We start from the raw sequence: 17,250 nt of genomic DNA, 5'->3' as shown, positions 1-17,250 counted from the left end.
CAGGGGGTAGGCTCGAAACGGTCCCGCCCAGACGAGTTGGAGCAGGGGTCCTGGGGTTCGTCCCCAAAACATACCCGGCACCCAAAAGCAACATAGTAGGTCACTGATTCCCTTGTTCTTCCCCTTTTTATTTTTTCTATTTTGACCTTGTGCCTTTTACATTTTGCAGATTCTTGCGACGAGGCCGCTCTCTGGGCTGGCGCCCAAGAAGAGCCTTGCCCTTCAGGCAGGACGGGCATCGTCACCTAACGTCGCTCCTGTTTTGGGTAGGGGCGGCGCTAACATTGCGGCCTCATTGGCTGGTCAGGTGCCATCTGTGGCGATGCTCGTGCCCCCGGCGGGTCAAGCAGGCGCCGGGGCTGAAGGAACGCCCCTAGGGTCCGCCAAGTACATGACGACGGTGGTGACACCGCTGCCCACCTTGGAGCGGACAGCGCTGCCGCCTACGCTTGTGGTGCCCTCTACGGTGGGCGCGGCACCACAAGTTGAGGCTTCGACGTTGCAAGCGGAGGTTGCTGCGACCGTGCCAGATCAGGAGCAGCCGGACATAACCACGGTGGTGTCCGAGGGGGTGGCGCAATCCGTGACTCCGGTGGCCCAGGCGGTAGAGCCTGAGATGGGTTGGACGAAGGGGGACACGGTCAGAGGGTCCTCGGGTGTCGTAGTTGCGACTGCGCCAGATCAGGAGCAGCCGGACATAGCCACGGTGGTGTTCGAGGGGGTGGCGCAATCCGTGCCTCCGGCAGCCCAAGCGACGGAGCCCGAGATGGGCCAGACGGAGGGGGACACGGCCGGAGGGTCCTCGGGCGCCATAGTAGTGGTGGAGAGGACCAGTGGGGGGGTCGCCCTCGGCCCTGATGTCGGGGGGAGGCCGCTCCCCCGCGTGGGGTGAGCCGCCGCTCTAGTGGATGGCTGCTCAATACCCAACGTCGGTTCTTTTCTCGCTTGACGATGCTGCCGAGAGCATGCAGTGGGAGAATCTTGACATTGGGTTCTCAGCTATGATGGATGCCTTGAGCCAGGCCAGGGGCGTCTTGTGCGAAGTCATCGTTCCTACTGGTCGGGTATCCGCTTAATCTTCTCCCTCGCTTTCTTCTTTCTTCACGTATTTCTATGTTTTCGTATTTTGATACCGGTCTTCTTTTCAGTCTCTTATTGCCCGTAGCCGAGACAAATCCCAGTTCCTCCATGAGCAAAAGGTAGAATTGGACCGCCTCACTAAGGAGGCCCGACTGCGAGGAGAGGTGGGCGCGCAGCTTGCTGCCACCCAGCAACGGGAAGCCTAGGCGCGTTGAGACACGGAGGAGATCCATGGGATGTTTGAGGACCTATCGGCGAGGGTGAAGCAGGACGAGGAGGCGGCCGCTAGGGTCCAAAAGGAGAGGGAAGAGCTCCTAGCGGAGCTGGAGATAGAGCAGGATCTCAAGCTAAAGGCTGAGGATAGGTCCACGGTGCTGCAGCGGAAAGCGAATTAGGATGCCGAGGAGATTACCTGGCTGCGCAGGGAACAAGACGAGCTGCTCCAGATTGCAGAAAGGCTATGCTCGGAGCATGGCACGGTCTGCGAGGAGCGCGATTGGGCCGTCCGAGAGCGTGATGAGGCGTATCAGGTGGTCAACTCCCTCCAGACAGATCTCGGAGCCACGGTGACCCGTAGGTTGGAAGCCGAGAGCATCTATGTCGGGGTAGGCAAGGAGCTTGCCGAAGTGCGAGGGATCATTCAGGCCAAGAGTGACGAGCATGATCTACTATGCACCACCGTCAGGGTGGTCTCTGACGTCCTAGGGTGGCGCAGCCGGAGGAAACTAGCTCACCTGTGGCTCGTGCCGTGGGTATCACGGTGTGGGTGGGACAACTTGAGAAGGACGCCTTCCATGCCAGGATCACCCAAGCCTTCACTGTTGCCCGCTCGCATTATGATCAGGAGATCAACTTGGAGGTAGTGAGCCTCGGCTTCGTGCCCGGCTATGAAGACTCCGAGCTGGACGAGATTGAGAAAGCGGTGACTCCCCTTGCACGGAACCTAGGGAATAGGCTGAAAGACATGGTTCTCCCTTCGAGGAAGTAGTTAGTTGAACAAGTTTGATAAACATCTATCAATAATATGTGGACAAGTCTCGGTACTTTCGTGTCAAAAAATAGATTCATGATTTTGTTTTGCGATTTTGTTTCATTCGTTTGAGCTTACTTTTTCCCTTTTGCATTCAGAAAAAGGTTTGTGTGATCTGATCTTTCTGTTCGTTTAAGACTATAGGGCCCGAGGTTTTTAGGGGGAAATTTTGGTCATGCTGGTGGGCAAAATTGTCGTAGCCATCTGGGCGTGGGCTTTTTGCAATCTTAACGCAAGGAAGAGGTCTTACGCATCGACTGTTTTGAAAAAAGGAGGTATTTATACCTTTGTCAGCCCCCGAGTGAGATCCGACCCCTTGTGGCCGCTGGGGCCGGATGTTACTGGAGACCGAAATGGGGATAGCGAACTTTGCTCTTGTATTCGCATGTATCCCTTACTTTGGATCTTGGTGATGGTTCCGTGACTGTGCGCCAAGTCTCGTTGCTAGCCCAGCCTTCCCCGAGCCCCTGCGCGTGGCGGGGATTCGGTCAAGGGTCGGATCATGTTGTGACGTTCGCCCTGTCCATAGTTTTTTTGCAACTGGAGGGGTTGAGGCGACATCACTTGCCTCGACGACCCGAGTAACGTGCCTAATGAGCTGGCTAACGGGGGTGTTTGGGCGAAATCTGATCCCGTTGCTTTGCGACAGGGTCGGCAAAGCCCTCGGGTGGCATTTCGTTGCTCCTTGACCTGCCTTCCAACAAATTCCCCCTTAATGGGGATTCTATGGGCTCGGCAGGTGGCTGGATTGAACTTGGAAGGTCAAGATGCCCCTGTCTGCCTCCATGCGGGTTGGGTAAAGGCCATCGAGGCTCATCTGTGTTTTCTCCCCTAGCTCTTGTTCGACGCGAGGTGGCCTTAGGCCCTTCGTGGGTTAGCCTTCGAACCTCGGTCTCTCGATCTCGGATCGAGCGGCTCGAGCCCCTGAGCCCTATTAGGGTCCGATAGGGGTCGGGCGTGTTTTGCGCGTTACCCCATCCTCGGTTTCTGCAACTAGAGGGGCTAAGTTGACGACACTTGCCTCGACGGCTCGAGTGTTGTGCTCAATGAGCTCGCTAATGGATACGTTCGTGTGAAATCTGGGTCCATCATTCGCTGACGGGGTCTGTAGAGCCCTCTTGTGGCATTTCACTACTTCCTAACCCACCTCCCGACAGATGCCCGAGCCATTCGATAGGCTCAGGTGGCCCATTGGCCTCCCCTCGATGAAGATTCTATGGGTTTGGCTTAGGGTTAGAATCGAACGAGAAAGGTCGAGATGTCCCTGTTCGTTTTTGAGCAGGGTCGGGCAAGGCCACTGGGGCTCGTCTCAGTTTTTTCTCCCCTGGCTCTATTTGACGCGAGGCGGCCTCGAGCCCTTCATGGGCCGGCCTTCGAACATCGATCATTTGTCGCTCGTATCGAATGAGGCGACTACCGCTTCGTGATGCGACACGAAGCATTGAGATGCAGCGATTGCATAGGTTGAATGTATGATTTAATTGAAACAAAAGCATGAGTCAGTAGTGTTACCTTGCTGGTACGAGCGATAGGAAGCTCTTATCGGATGTTCGTGTGGGGTTTGAGTCTGACGTTCATGACGGGACCGGTGTAACCTGCATAAGTGTCGCAATTTTTTGTTTCCGTCTCTCGATGGTGATTCGAGCCGTTTGATTGACTTTTAAGCGACCTGATAGCTTCTCCTGGAAGGAGATTCTACAGGCGGACCCTCCGAACCCTTCCCGAGAAGGTGGATGTAAAAACATGGGGTACGGGGAACTGTGAGTTTGATTATGCCGGTGAACAAAAAACTCCATAGCCGCCGGGGCGTAGGGTCTAGTGGTTCGCCCAGTTTTACTCAAAGTTTTACATCCACACCCTACGTCTCTGGTTTTTAAATGTAAGGAGGGGTCGGGCAATGAGGATGTCTAAACAAATAGACACCCTCGGCAGCCCTCGAACAGTGTCCGTGCCTTTGCCGTTGCTAGGGTCAAAAGCTCGGTTATGAAATTCACATGCAAAGTAAGTAAACTGAGGTGCTTATCTTTTGGTGGTCGTTCTTTCGTCATTTTACCTGGGCCGTCCGATCAACCCAGGAGGCCCACTGGCCCCCCCTGGGCGGGGGGTTTCGTTGTTTTATGGTCCTACCCAGTGAAGCGAAGAGTCACCTGCATGTGGGGGCACCTCGGTCCTCGTGCCCGGTGCATGGTCATGGTGGGCCATGCCTGGGCGATGTCCTATTTGACCAGGTGGTGTCTCATTGACTAGGGCATGTCCCGTCGATGTAGGTGCATCCCCTCGGATTCCTGTCAGTATTGATTTCTCATCTGCATTGAATAGGGGAAGGCAGAGAGTTTTTCGTCCCAACCTTTTGCTTTTCCTCAGCTGTTGCGCCTCTTCCTTAAATAGGGGGGAGGGGAGTTCTCGTCCCACTCCTTTGCCGGCCACTGAGGCACCACCTCTTCTCCTTCCTTTCCACCGAATGCATTTGTCGCCAACTGTCGTGGCGGTTCCTATGTGAGAGAGGGTAATGCCGGGGAGAGAAGAACTCACAGACCCGCTCATGAGTCCGGAGCGTGATGTTGAGCTAGAGGTCATCCAATGTAGATGAGATGGTGCAAGCCGCCTTTGCTGAGAAGGGGCCGCAGCTGCCGAAGGAGGAGGAGCACTGGAGGGTGCCGAGCGTCATCGGCTTTGCCGTCGTTCATTGCGGCCTTTCTTTGGTAGGAGACGTCCCCCACCCAGATGCTGTTGTCAGGGTTGTGGCTGACGATGATGGCGTAGTCCCTAGGCGTTGTCAGGGTTGCGGCTGACGATGATGGCACAGTTCTTGGATGCCCCGATGGAGGCGCCGTTGTTAGGGTCGTGGCTGACGACGATGGCGTAGTAACTGGATGCCCTGGCAGAGGCGCCGTTGTCAGGGTTGCAGCTGATGACGATGGTGCAGTCCTAGGATGCCCCGACGGAGGCGCCATTGTCAGGGTTGCGGCTGATGATGATGGCGCAGTCCCTGAGCGCCTCGGGGAGGGCACGATAGTTGCCGATGTGGTGCTCGACGTTGCAGATGACGGTGCATTCGAGGATCCTACGGAGTGGTAGGATGGCGCCGATGGAGAGCATGGCATGGTGACCGTAGTAGTACTCATAGTAGAGCTGGTCAAAGAGTGTAATTGAATAAGTTTGTGGGAGAGCCCCCGAGTGAACAGTCCTTTGTATTTATGAGTACATCAGTCCTTTTCATGATGAAGTCACTCTGTAAGCAATGAACTTTGTGCGAAAAAGTGAAATATGTTTTCAACTTTCGCAACAGCAAACAGCCTTTCGGTTTTTTCTCCCTCTTTCTGTAAAAGAGATTTTATTGTCTTCTGACCCTTCTCATAGCTAGACTCATAAAAAACTAGCAGTGCGAGCGAGCCAATTCTAATTATGCCAGTGAGCAAGGAGGTCGTAGCCGCTAGGGCGTGGGCTTCCCGTAGTCCTACCAGTTACGCTCAGAATTTGCTTCCCGAAATCCTAGCCTTTAGGACTTGCCGTGAGAAAAGATGGAAGACTTAGAGAATGTTTGCAATGATAACACAGAGAGTGTTTTGTTAGGTAGACATACTTATATTAGCCCCCGAGTGAGGTCCGACCCCTCACAATATGTAGGGGTCGGAGGTCACTAGAGGTCGGGGATTTTTGAAGACAAAAACTGATAAGAAAGAGTATGTGTTTTATTTAAGGGTAAAAACGATATAGCTGCTCAATGTTCTAGGCGTTGATGAAGACTTCGCCGTCGATGGTCTTCAACTTGTAGGCGCCTGGCCGGAGTACTTCTAGGACGATGTACGGCCCCTCCTAGGGTGGGGAGAGCTTGTGGCGGTCTTTGTTGCTCTGCATGAGGCGGAGAACAAGGTCCCCAACATTGAAGGCTCAGTCCCGCACCCGTCGGCTGTGGTACCATCGCAACGACTGCTGGTACTTGGCCGAATGGAGGAGGGCAATGTCATGGGCTTTGTCTAGCTGGTCCATGGCGTCTTGGTGGGATGCCTCGGCTCCCTGTTCATCATATGCTCTGATTCTTGGTGCTCCATAGTTGAGGTCTGTCGGGAGGACGGCCTTGGAACCGTAGACCATGAAGAATGGTGTGTAGCCGGTGGCCTGGCTGGGAGTCGTCCTTATGCTCCAGAGCACTGCAGGGAGCTCAGCGACCCAGCGTGCGCTGAATTTGTTCAACTGGTTGAAGATCCTAGGCTTGAGGCCTTGTAGGAGCATGCCGTTTGCGTGCTCGACCTGCCCATTCGTTCAGGGGTGCACGACAGTAGCCCAATCAACCCGAATGTGTTGTTCATCGCAGAATCGAATGAACTTGTTGCCGGTGAACTGCGTGTCGTTGTCGATGATGATGGAGTTTGGTACTACAAAGCGATGGATGATGTCGAGGAAGAACAGCACAGCTTGCTCGAATTTGATCACGGAGATTGGTCGAGCTTCGATCCATTTCGTGAACTTGTCTATGGTGACAAGCAAGTAGGTGTATCCCCCGGATGCCTTTTTGAGAGGCCCAACCAGATCGAGCCCCTAGACCACGAAGGGCCATGTGATGGGGATCATCTGGAGCGCCTGGGCTGGGAGGTGAGTTTGCCGAGTGTAGTACTGGCACCCTTCGCAGGTGCGTACGATTTGCTCGGCATCGGCTACTGCAGTGGGCCAGTAGAAGCCCAGTCAGAATGCATTCCCAACTAGGGTTCTAGGTGCAGCATGGTGACTGTAGACCCCACCGTGGATGTCGCCCAGCAGAAGCTTCCCCTGTTCAGCGGGAATGTAGAGCTACAAAATCCCGGTGTGGCTTCGTTTGTAGAGTTCGCCTTCTACAAGAACGAAGGACTTGGTGCAACGTGCGAGCCATCGAGCTTCCATCTTATCCGTCGGCAGCGTGTCACGGAGGAGGTAGTCAAGGTAGAGTGTTCTCTAGTCATCCAGAGGGTTGGGCTTTGTCGTTGTATCCTCTTCAAGCTCCATGACATCGGGGACGGGTAGGGCCGTTGGTTGGTCAGCCCCCGGGGCTAGATTAGGTGGGCCATCGTCGGCCCATTCCAACCCTTCATAGTGCACCAAGGGTTTGTGTTGGTCGCTGGCGAAGATGCCCATCGGCACCAGTTCTCGATAGGATGCCGCTTTTGCAAGTGCGTCGGCCGCCTCATTGAGGCGCCTCAGGATGTGATTGAGTGCAAGGCCATCGAATCTGTCCTCCGGCCATTGGACCTCTTGGCAGTACGCAGCCATCTTGGCGTCGTGGTAGCTTGACTCCTTCATGACTTGGTTGATGATCAGCTGGGAGTCGCCCTAGATGTCGAGGCATCGGGTGCCCAACTCGATGGCGATTCGTAGGCCGTTGACGAGCACTTCATATTTGGCCACATTATTTGATGAGGGGAAATGGAGACGAACCATGTACCTCATGTAGACCCCGAGGGGTGATACGAAGACCAGCCCTATGCTGTCGCCCTTCTTCATCAGCGACTCGTTGAAGTACATCATCTAGTACTCTTGATCGACGACCGCTGGTGGTGTCTGGATCTCGGTCCATTCTGCAATGAAGTCAGCCAACACCTGGGACTTGATCATCGCTCGAGAGGCATATGCGATGCCTTGATCCATTAGCTCGAGTGCCCACTTCGCGGTTCTTCCCATGGCGTCCTGGCTCTGGACGACCTCATCGAGGGGGAATGATGTCACGACCATCATGGGATGTGACTCGAAGTAGTGACATAACTTCCTCTTGGTGATGAGGACGGCGTATAGGAGTTTCTGGATCTGGGAGTAGCGGGTCTTGGAGTCGGACAGCACCTTGCCGGTACCCTCGTCCCACCTTGCCTTGCCTTCGAGGCGATCGAAGATCGCTCCGACCGCCTCCTCTCCCGAGGCATGGCTGGTGGCGATGTCCAGGAGTTCCCTAGTGGTTCGCGGGCTCTTGCATCCTAGCTTGTGAACTAAGGACTCGTAGGTCATCCCGGACAGGAAGGCTCCTATTACGTCGGCATCGGCGACGTTAGGGAGCTCGTTGCACTGCTGGGAGAAGCGCTGGATGTACTTGTGGAGAGTCTCACTGGCCTTCTGACGACAGTTCTTGAAGTCCCATGGGTTCCCAGGGTGCTTGTATGTGCCCTGGAAGTTTCCCACAAAGATCTCCTTCAAATCCACCCAACTCTGGATTGCGTTGGGCGGCGGGTGTTCCAACCATGCCTAGGCCAAATCGGCCAAGAACAGTGGGAGGTTGCGGATAACGAAGTCATCATTATCTGCACCACCAGCTTGATAGGCAAGCCGATAGTCTTCAAGCCAAAGTCCAGGGTTTGTCTCCCCAGAGTATTTAGGGATATTAGTAGGTGGTCAGTACCTCGGCGGGAATGTAGCATTGAGGATGTGTCGGCTGAAGGCCTGAGCCCCAGGTAGGCCGGGGCTCGGGATCCGGTCCTTGACGCATCGAGGATTATATCCGTGGTGGGCTCCTTCCCTTGGGTCGCTGTGGGCACGTCTATAGGCGTCGATGGTGCTGCGTGCGTTGCGGTTGTGGCTGAGACGCTGATGTACTGGGATCGCAGCGCACTGCCTAGTGCCTTGCGGTGCTTGGTGGACTGATGCGTCATGGGCGGGATGCATCGAGGGCGTACGCTGGTTGGTGTCAAGCTCGCATTGCCGAGACAACGAGCTTTTCACCTACTGCTCCACCGCACGCTCAAGCAGCGTGTGAATTTTGAGGTGGGTCCGATGATCCTTGGGCGTTGCGGCCTTCGGAAGGCCATGGAGCAAAGCCGTTGCAGCGGTGATGTTCTGGCCTGCCCGGACGAAGTGAGGGAGGGTTTCATTGTCGGTGAGGATCCTTCGGTTCACATCGCGGGCCATGGCGCGTGCGCGCCCACCGTCTCCGTGGCGTTTGATCTCTCGATCGTCCTCCGTGTACTCCCAAACAAGCTATTGTCCGGCTTCGTCGATCTCCTGCTTTCGGGCTCTTAGCTACTCCACCCCTATGTGAGGCGGGGCCGCTGTACCCCTTTCGGTTGCGCCGCCGATGTTGCCCGTGGGGGTAGTCTCCTCCGCAGAGACGCTTTCGACGTGTCCCATGGGGGTTCCCGCCATGAAACATTCCCGGGAGGGATGATGGCTCCCCGTGTAGGAGTCAGAGCCAGAGTCCAACCCCGGGCCCTCCGCGAGGAGGCCATGGAGGGATTCTGTGACGCTTTCGATCATCCCCATGAACTCATTATTCGTGGGGGATGGGATCGCGTGCTGTGCCACTAGGTGGCTAGCGGTCGTCGCAGCGTTGCAGAGGCCGAATGAAAATGCCATCGGGGCGCTTCGTGCGGGATGTTCTAGAGAGAGGGCGAGGCGGCGCGGGTCCTCCCTGGACGGCTGGGGTCTGAGGGAGACACCGGGCTGGCGCTCAAGCCTCCCGTAGCCAGAGCCAGTGGAGGGGGGATACTGGGTGGTGAGATGGGCCAACGCCAACTCTCCTCCCACCGCGACGATGAAATCTAGGTCACCAAAATGCACGTGTGCGCCCAAGACCTAGCTGATTGCGTGGTTAGCCATCCGAGGCCTGATTTTGGAACGCGCAAAGGCCCCTACCTAGCGTGCCAACTGTCAGTGTTTCAAATAAGCATCGGCTAGTAAATTTGTAATTGTTGTGCGTTAGGCTCGGATGGTGCACTAAAGGACACAAGGTTTATACTGGTTCGGTTGAATGTCCCTACCTCTAGTTTGCTGTTGCTTGTGTTATCAGTACCGAAAATGGTTCGTAGTAGGGGGTACAAACGGTCAAGAGAGGGAGAGATCACAGGTCTCTGGTGGAATGGTCGAGAGGGTGCCAAGAGCTTGGCTATATGTGTGATGTGTTGTGTGTGTTGAACTGATCCGTCAAAAGTTGGTCCCCTCAGTGGGGGGCCCTGCCCTCCCTTTTATAGACCAAGGGGGGAGCAGGGGTTACAGACGGGAGAAAGAGGAAAATACCGAAGGTATAAAAGATCCTTTTAGGGAGCTGGGTCTTCCTTTCTTTTCCCTGTGCCTGCCCTGCTGAACATGGTAGACCGTGTTAGAGGTGGCGTGTTTGTTGGTCCTCGTAGGCCATGCCCTGGCCCCTTTTAGCAAGTGGGTGCGTCCCATCCCACGTCGGCGGACGGTGCGGCGTGCCGGAGAGCCGAGCCGTGACCCTTCGGGGAGTAATCAGGGAAGTGACCATACGTCCGTCACTGTAGATTATGTGAGTTCTGTTTTAGACCATAGTGGCTATCGTATGCATGTGTTAGTATCCGCGCCCAAGGGCTGAAGGCGGCGCCTACTACACTGTGGGACAAAAGTCAGGGCCCACAACATTATTCGGGCCCTGTTATGATGGAAAGGGCCTTAAAGCGCTCGTCCCATCGTATTCTGATGGTACCTTCCTGCAGGCGCACAGGGCATGGCCCTCGATGTCATGGTTGACCCCGAATGTCTCGTCGTACCCTGTGTGCGGTCGTCGAGCAAGGCGAAGCTGGCCCTCAGCCGTCGGGCGAGGCGGAGCTAGCCCTCAGCTGTCGGGTGAGGCCGAGCTATCCCTCAGCCGTCGAGCGAGGCGGAGTCCAGCCCTTAGCCGTCGGTCAAGAGGGAGCCCGCCCTTAGCCCTCGGGCGAGACAGAGCTGGCCCCCGGACGTCGGGCGAGGCGGAGCCTGTCTTTAGCCATCGGGCGAGGCGGAGCCTAGCCCTCAGTGGTCGGGCAAGGCGGAACTGGCCCTCAGCCGTCGGGCGAGGTGGAACTGGCCCTCGGTGGTCGGGCGAGGCGGAACCAATCTCCCGTCGTTCGGGCAAGAAGCGCAGTAGTGTTCTTGTTCGACCAGGAGTGTTTAATGTTCGATGGTTATTAGTTCCACCTCATTGGGTACCCTGGTATTAGGTTCCCGACACATATGCAATGAGCTCCTTCATCACATGTGTGAGCCTTGCAACAAATCCAAGCCATCTTCACCGTCATGACATGAGTTGCTCACACAAGTGTACCTGTGGACTAATCACATGTGTATATCACAATTAAACACATTAGTCTGCCTAGGTTGTCACTCAATTACCAAAATCAAACAAAGGACCTTTCAACGGCCCAGAACCATGATTGAACGACTTTGGACACCTGGCTAGGATGCAGTTACCGGCTTCACTAGGCGACGAGGGGCCTCTAGGTAGGTTGCGGGGTGGTCGTTGTCGGATGCTTCGTCTTCCCACCGGCGTCGCTTCGTGCGCCCCTCGGAGCAGCAACCTGGGTAGAATGGAGCTGCATCCGGTGAGAGTGAAGAAGGGCAGGGGAGACGCAACCAGCGAGAGCGAGGAGGGGCGGGGGCTTGATGGGCCGCCGTCCAACGCAGATCTGGTCCCCACCCACTGCAACGGGCTGGCCGCGGCTGGCCCCGGCGGCGGAGGGATCGATAGGGCGCTGATGGAGGAGGTGGCCGCCGTGGCGGTGGCTTCCTGCTACTGGTCTCCTCTGAGGTCCTCGACGAGCAACAGTGGTGATTGAGCCTCATGCTACCCTGCATTGCCCTCAGCACGCGGGTGGGTAGTGGTTGGCCGCCATGGGGCCCCAAATCCGGCCGAGCCCGGGTGCAGGGTGGCCACGGTGGCATCAGCCGGCCCCGACGGCGGATTGGCGCCGGCGGCACTCGACACGTGCAGTGGTGGCGGCCATGCCGCGCGCGCTCCCTCACGCTGGTGATGAGCGGAGTCAGGGCTGGGACGGGAGGAGTAGGAGGTGGGGGAGGAGGGCGTCGGGGCGGTGGCCGGCTACGGCGGCGTCGCAGGTGCCAAGGGCTAGGGTTCGAGCGGGTCAGGGCTTGGGTCGTGTTCAGATGCTATCTTTAGGAATAATCGTTTTGGCTAAACATTTATAATTAAATTATTTAATTCCCATTGATATCGTCTGCCCTAAAAAAAATATTTCTTTGCACTCTAGCTCTCGCCTTCCATATATTTTGTGCTACCCTTTCCTGTACTTTCATCAATAAGTACATACATGGTTAGTACGTTGGTACACATTGGCGACTCATATGTCATCCAAATATTTCCTCCGTCTTAAAAGAAAGTCGCCTAGCCAACGCGCTCACCAGAGGGAACCAAGCACGTGTGTGTGGATGCATGGTGTGCGCGAGTGCGTGGCTCTGCTGATGTGTTTTAAGATTTCTCAAAAAGTCTCACATGTATTTGAGCGTGCGGCCGGTATTGGTGTCCATATATATGAGTCCTATATGATATGCTAGTGCTCAAAAAGGTCACCTACGGTTTTGTGCAGGTTAAATTTTTTTAAGTTTGCCTATATCTGTATAAAATATGAGCAACATTTTTTAATCTCCAAATAAATTTATTATAAAAATATTAATAATCTCTTGTATATATTTAGTCAAAGTTGAAAAATATTTAATTTTTTGAGAAGTGAGAATGACACACTTGCAATAAACGGAGTGAGCCACATACAATTTTTTCTATTATTGGTGAGAGGACAGCGAGAGGGTTACCATTTACCAAGCAACTGCGCACACGTTGTTGCTCGTATGAATTGTCGTGCTTTGTGTGGGCTAACTTATTGTCTGATTGGATTTTTAGGTGTAAAGTTTAGTTAGCTAAAACTAAGGCTCACTTGCGTGGTCTAAAGTTTTTAATGAGATTGGTTAAACTTTAGACCTATTGTTTGAAGAGTTAAAGTGGTTTAAAATTTAGTGGCTACACTTTAGATTATGGGATCCAAACAGGACCTAAAGATGGTTTAAGCCATTTTTTTCTAGTCTCAAACTCTTAGCAGATTAAGCACGCTTCAAAGAGAGTAGCTGGCTAGTGAGAAAGCTATAAGCTGGAATCCGTACGTAATAATTCAACCAGACGTACTCAAGACATATATATTTATATACGACAAATTAAGGGTCCGTTTCGTTCGTGTCCATAATCTGCCGCGCCGCATTTTAGGCATGCCAAATCGAGTTAGGTAGGTGTTTGGTTTACTACCCTAGGTTAGGCTGCCAAAGAATCTCCGGTGCTGCCGCAGTGCTTTGCCACAGGATTTTTTGCCGAAAGTGCGGCGAACGATTCCTTCGCCGCAACTCTTGCGTGCCGACGCGAGCTGCCTTCAGCCCGGGGAAAAATGGCGCGTAACTTTGCCGCGTGTGTGCATATATGGCGCGAAACTGAGCGCGGACCCTTTTCTGGATATTTCTTCACCGCTTATCCTTATCCTTCCTTATCTGTTCGCTGTTGGGGGGAAAAGAACACCGTGCCCGCCGCCGCCGCCGCGGCTCTCCACGGAGGACGCGTCGCTCTCCCATTGCAACACCGCGGGGCCCGGCATCCGACGCTGCGCGGCTCGTTGGCCTGGCGTGGAGGTTCTGCCTCCGGCGTCGCGTTCCTCCACATCGCTGCCACAGGGTGACGGTGTCGAGGTCACACCATCTTGTATGCAGGTACGTGCATTTGCACATCTCCCAACAGGAAAGTTTTTCTCGGTAGCTGATTGCAGAGGCTTGTGTACTGATTATTATTTGTGGCTTCTTTTGCTAAAAGACAAATGCATTTCTATTGAATCCATACGAAAAACATATGACATTCAAAATGCTTTTTTTGACGAGTTGTTGGTAGAGATCATCTAGCAAAAGTGAGTAATATTTGTCTAAATTATTTCCCCCCAATCCGATGTGTGTTGAAATTTTATTTTTTGGGAATATTTGCTAACCAGATGGATCGAAGGATGAGTCAGTTCATATATTATTACTTCAGTTACTACTACCAGTACTACATTTGGAGGAGAAGGTTGTTAGCTGCTATTGCTTTGTGTCTAGTTAGTTACACTTATCTGCTAAACATGCAAAAGCGAGACAGAGAAGCTGTGACATATGGACCCATGTTGGACAGAGATATCACAGGAGAAACCCGTTTAAATCGTTTGTATAATGGTACGGAGGCCCATTGTATTTCTGAACTGCTCATGCGAAAGAATGATAAGGGCTCTGATAGTGATGATAGTGGAGGCCTTAATGACATATCTGGTTATGCACATCGAATTGACCTTGAAGGTGATGACTCCGACACATTACCCTCACCTGAAGATCCTAAAACTAGTCCTAACTATGAAGGTAGTGGAGAAAATAGCTCAAAGAGCCCACATCGATCTGGAAAGAAGCGACCAAGAGGGGTCAAGTCGCCTAGTAAGAAGCCAACAAAGTCTAAGAGTCGTTTTGCAGATGCCACTAAAGACATCAGCACAACTATGAAGGTCATTGCAAACACTCTTACTCAGCCACCTCCTCCACCACCAGTCCCAATTTCCATGGATCCACATGCTGAATTGTGGAAGAGGTTAGAAGCTTTGCCTATCCGTGCAGATGATAAAATCACCGTTGGTGTTTACTTGGCACGAGCTAAAAATGAAGGTATGCGTGGTTGGCTCAGTGCTTCCAGTAACACAACTTTGGAGACTTGGGTGTACCGGTTCTTGTGTAACCAAGATGGTAAGCCATGATAGTCGGACTTTTGCTGAAGGGTGTTTTGGTGAACTTCTTTTGCTTCTTTTGCACATGGAACTATGGAAGTGCTCATCATCTAAGCCTACTGATCATTGAGGCTTCTGTAAATTATGTGCTTATGCTTTTGGATAGGGTTGGTAGTAGTTGATAGTTCTGTATGACTGTATATAGCCCAAATCTGAAGACCAGTAGGTGCTGCTGCTTTTGTATAGGACAGACTAAAGTGATCCTTTGCAACTCATCATGCTTTTGTGTATACTAATATAGCTAGGAACTAGAATGTATATGTCAAGTTGTCATCCTGCTGATAATTATTGCTCAGTATGTTCACTGGTGCTAATTACTTGCATTCTTTTCCACCATGTTGGAGTGAAAAGTGTCGAAATTCTAGTGTGATGACTTCAAGTAGTAAGCTCACCTCTTCCTAGAATAAGGTAATTGTAATAAACTTTGGCCGTGAACCAAACACCTACCACATACATTTGCCGAACTTGTGGCAGCTCATATGACTATGAACCAAACAGTTACCGGAGTTAAATCTGCCACATCTAAAGTTTGGCATGGTAGTGAACCAAACACCTTGTTTTTGCCGCAAAGTTGGCATGCCACTACTCTGGCGTATGTCTAACCTTAGTTATGGCAAACTCTGGCTATGAACCAAACAAACCCTAAGCTTCACAAAGCCTGAATGGATGGTTGTCGCACAAAAAAAAGCCTGAATGGATGGAACTTAGGTACCGTTTAGTTGGCAAAAATTTTGGCGAAATGCCACTGTAGCACTTTCGTTGTTATTTGGCAATTAGTGTCCAATCATAGTTTAATTAGGCTTAAAAGATTCGTCTCGTGAATTTCGTCTAAACTGTGTAATTAATTTTATTTTTTATTTATATTTAATGCTTCATGCACGCGTCAAAGATTCGATGTGACGGAAAATCTTGAAAAATTTGGTATTTTGGAGTGGAACTAAACGCGCCCTTTCTTTGACGGCACTGCATTGTTGGCGGAATATATTTCATAGAGAAAATTTCCTATTTAACACCAGAAATAATGATGCTTTTCTATTTGACACCGAAATTAAAATTCTTTCCTATATGTCCTCCACTTAAGTTTTTCTTTCCTATTTGGCATTTCCGTCAGTTCTGTTAGCGACTAACGTTAGTTGTCCAAGTGAGGCAATGGGAAAAGACCGTTATGCCCTTTGAGGGAAGCAAATGAACTCGGTAGTCTCTGGGAGTCGTGGCTGTTCGTCCTCAGGGCTGGCCATCGCGGACATGCGGGCGGGCGCCGCGGCCTCGAGGCCGGCCATCGCGGACATGGGGGCGGCCATCGCGACCAAGGCGTGCGCGAGCAGGGCCGGTGCGCCGAGGACACAGCACCAACTCACAGCAGGCCGCCGCGCTTGCTAGCTCCGGCGAGGCCGCGCCCATCCCGTCGCCGTGCCTGCGAGCTCTGGCCCCCGGCCGCGCCGCCGCGGGAGAGGCCCGCCATGGCCGCGTGCCTGCGAACCCTGAACGCCGGCCGCAAGTTGTGCTCTGTTTTGCCCCAGTGTTTCTTTGCTTGATGTCATCATGACGTCATACACGTTATATGGTTGTTTTTCCTTTAGAAAAATAATCTCATAAATTCATTATATATTATGAATACACGTATACGTGTCTCACACCAGCAGCAAAACTGAGCCATCCATCTCGTGATCTACGGCTAAGATTAAACGGATTGATATTGAACTGATATAATTATAAGTAATTATATAAGATTATGTTCATTCCTTTATTTATTTTACAAAAGCAAAAAGAAAAATATAGCAGTTCGAGATAAAAACATTCAAAAAGAAGATAGCAATGTCAACCATGGAATGTCATGACTGGTAAAAAAAACTCCAGGGGTAAAACGGACTTTTCTCCTAGGACTTAACACCGTTAGCAATCCAAACTGACGGAAATGTCAAATGGGAAAGAAAAACTCGAGTGAAGGACAGATAGGAAAGCATTTCAGTTTCGGTGTCAAATAAGAAAGCAGCATTATTTCTGGTGTCAAATAAGAAATTTTCTCCATTTCATATATACTCCACCGACCAAATAGTGTTTTCCCTGTTGATTTGAATTCTTTTTTGCGTGCGTGCATATATATGCACACGACGTACAGTTCCCCCGGCCGGACAGGGCAGGTCCGAACAACGTTTTATTTCTTTGCCGAAAGCAACAGGTAACAACTTTTCGCTGGAGATGCATGCTACGCATAAGAAACAATGCAAGCAATGGATCGGACCACTATAAAAGCAACTGTGTTGGGCTTATTTTCACTTTTTTTCTTCTGAGAGAGAAAATTAAAGAAATAACAGCGAAATGCACTTCATTGTGCTATGATATGATCCGTGCAGGAGCAACGACGCTTCAAGAGTACCGGACGCGTCAAATCACTGCTTACCTTTCTTGGATGCACAGCTGAGACTTCCTTTCTCCAGAAATGACCTCCTTTTACAAGCTAAAGATAAAGCTTCTGATAGTGTCATACAACAATTAATAAAACAACGAAATCTATGAATTAGAACAGGACACGCAAGGTTCTTTCCCTCCCTATTTATTGCCTGTACAGTTCATGATTTCAAGAAAACTATCCAAGAACCTTTGCCCACCATACTTGATCAAACC

This window comes from Miscanthus floridulus, chromosome 14, assembly GCF_019320115.1.
Source record: "Miscanthus floridulus cultivar M001 chromosome 14, ASM1932011v1, whole genome shotgun sequence".
Lineage (NCBI taxonomy): Eukaryota > Viridiplantae > Streptophyta > Magnoliopsida > Poales > Poaceae > Miscanthus > Miscanthus floridulus.
The sequence above is the reverse complement of the archived record's forward strand: the minus strand, read 5'-3'. Positions refer to the sequence as shown.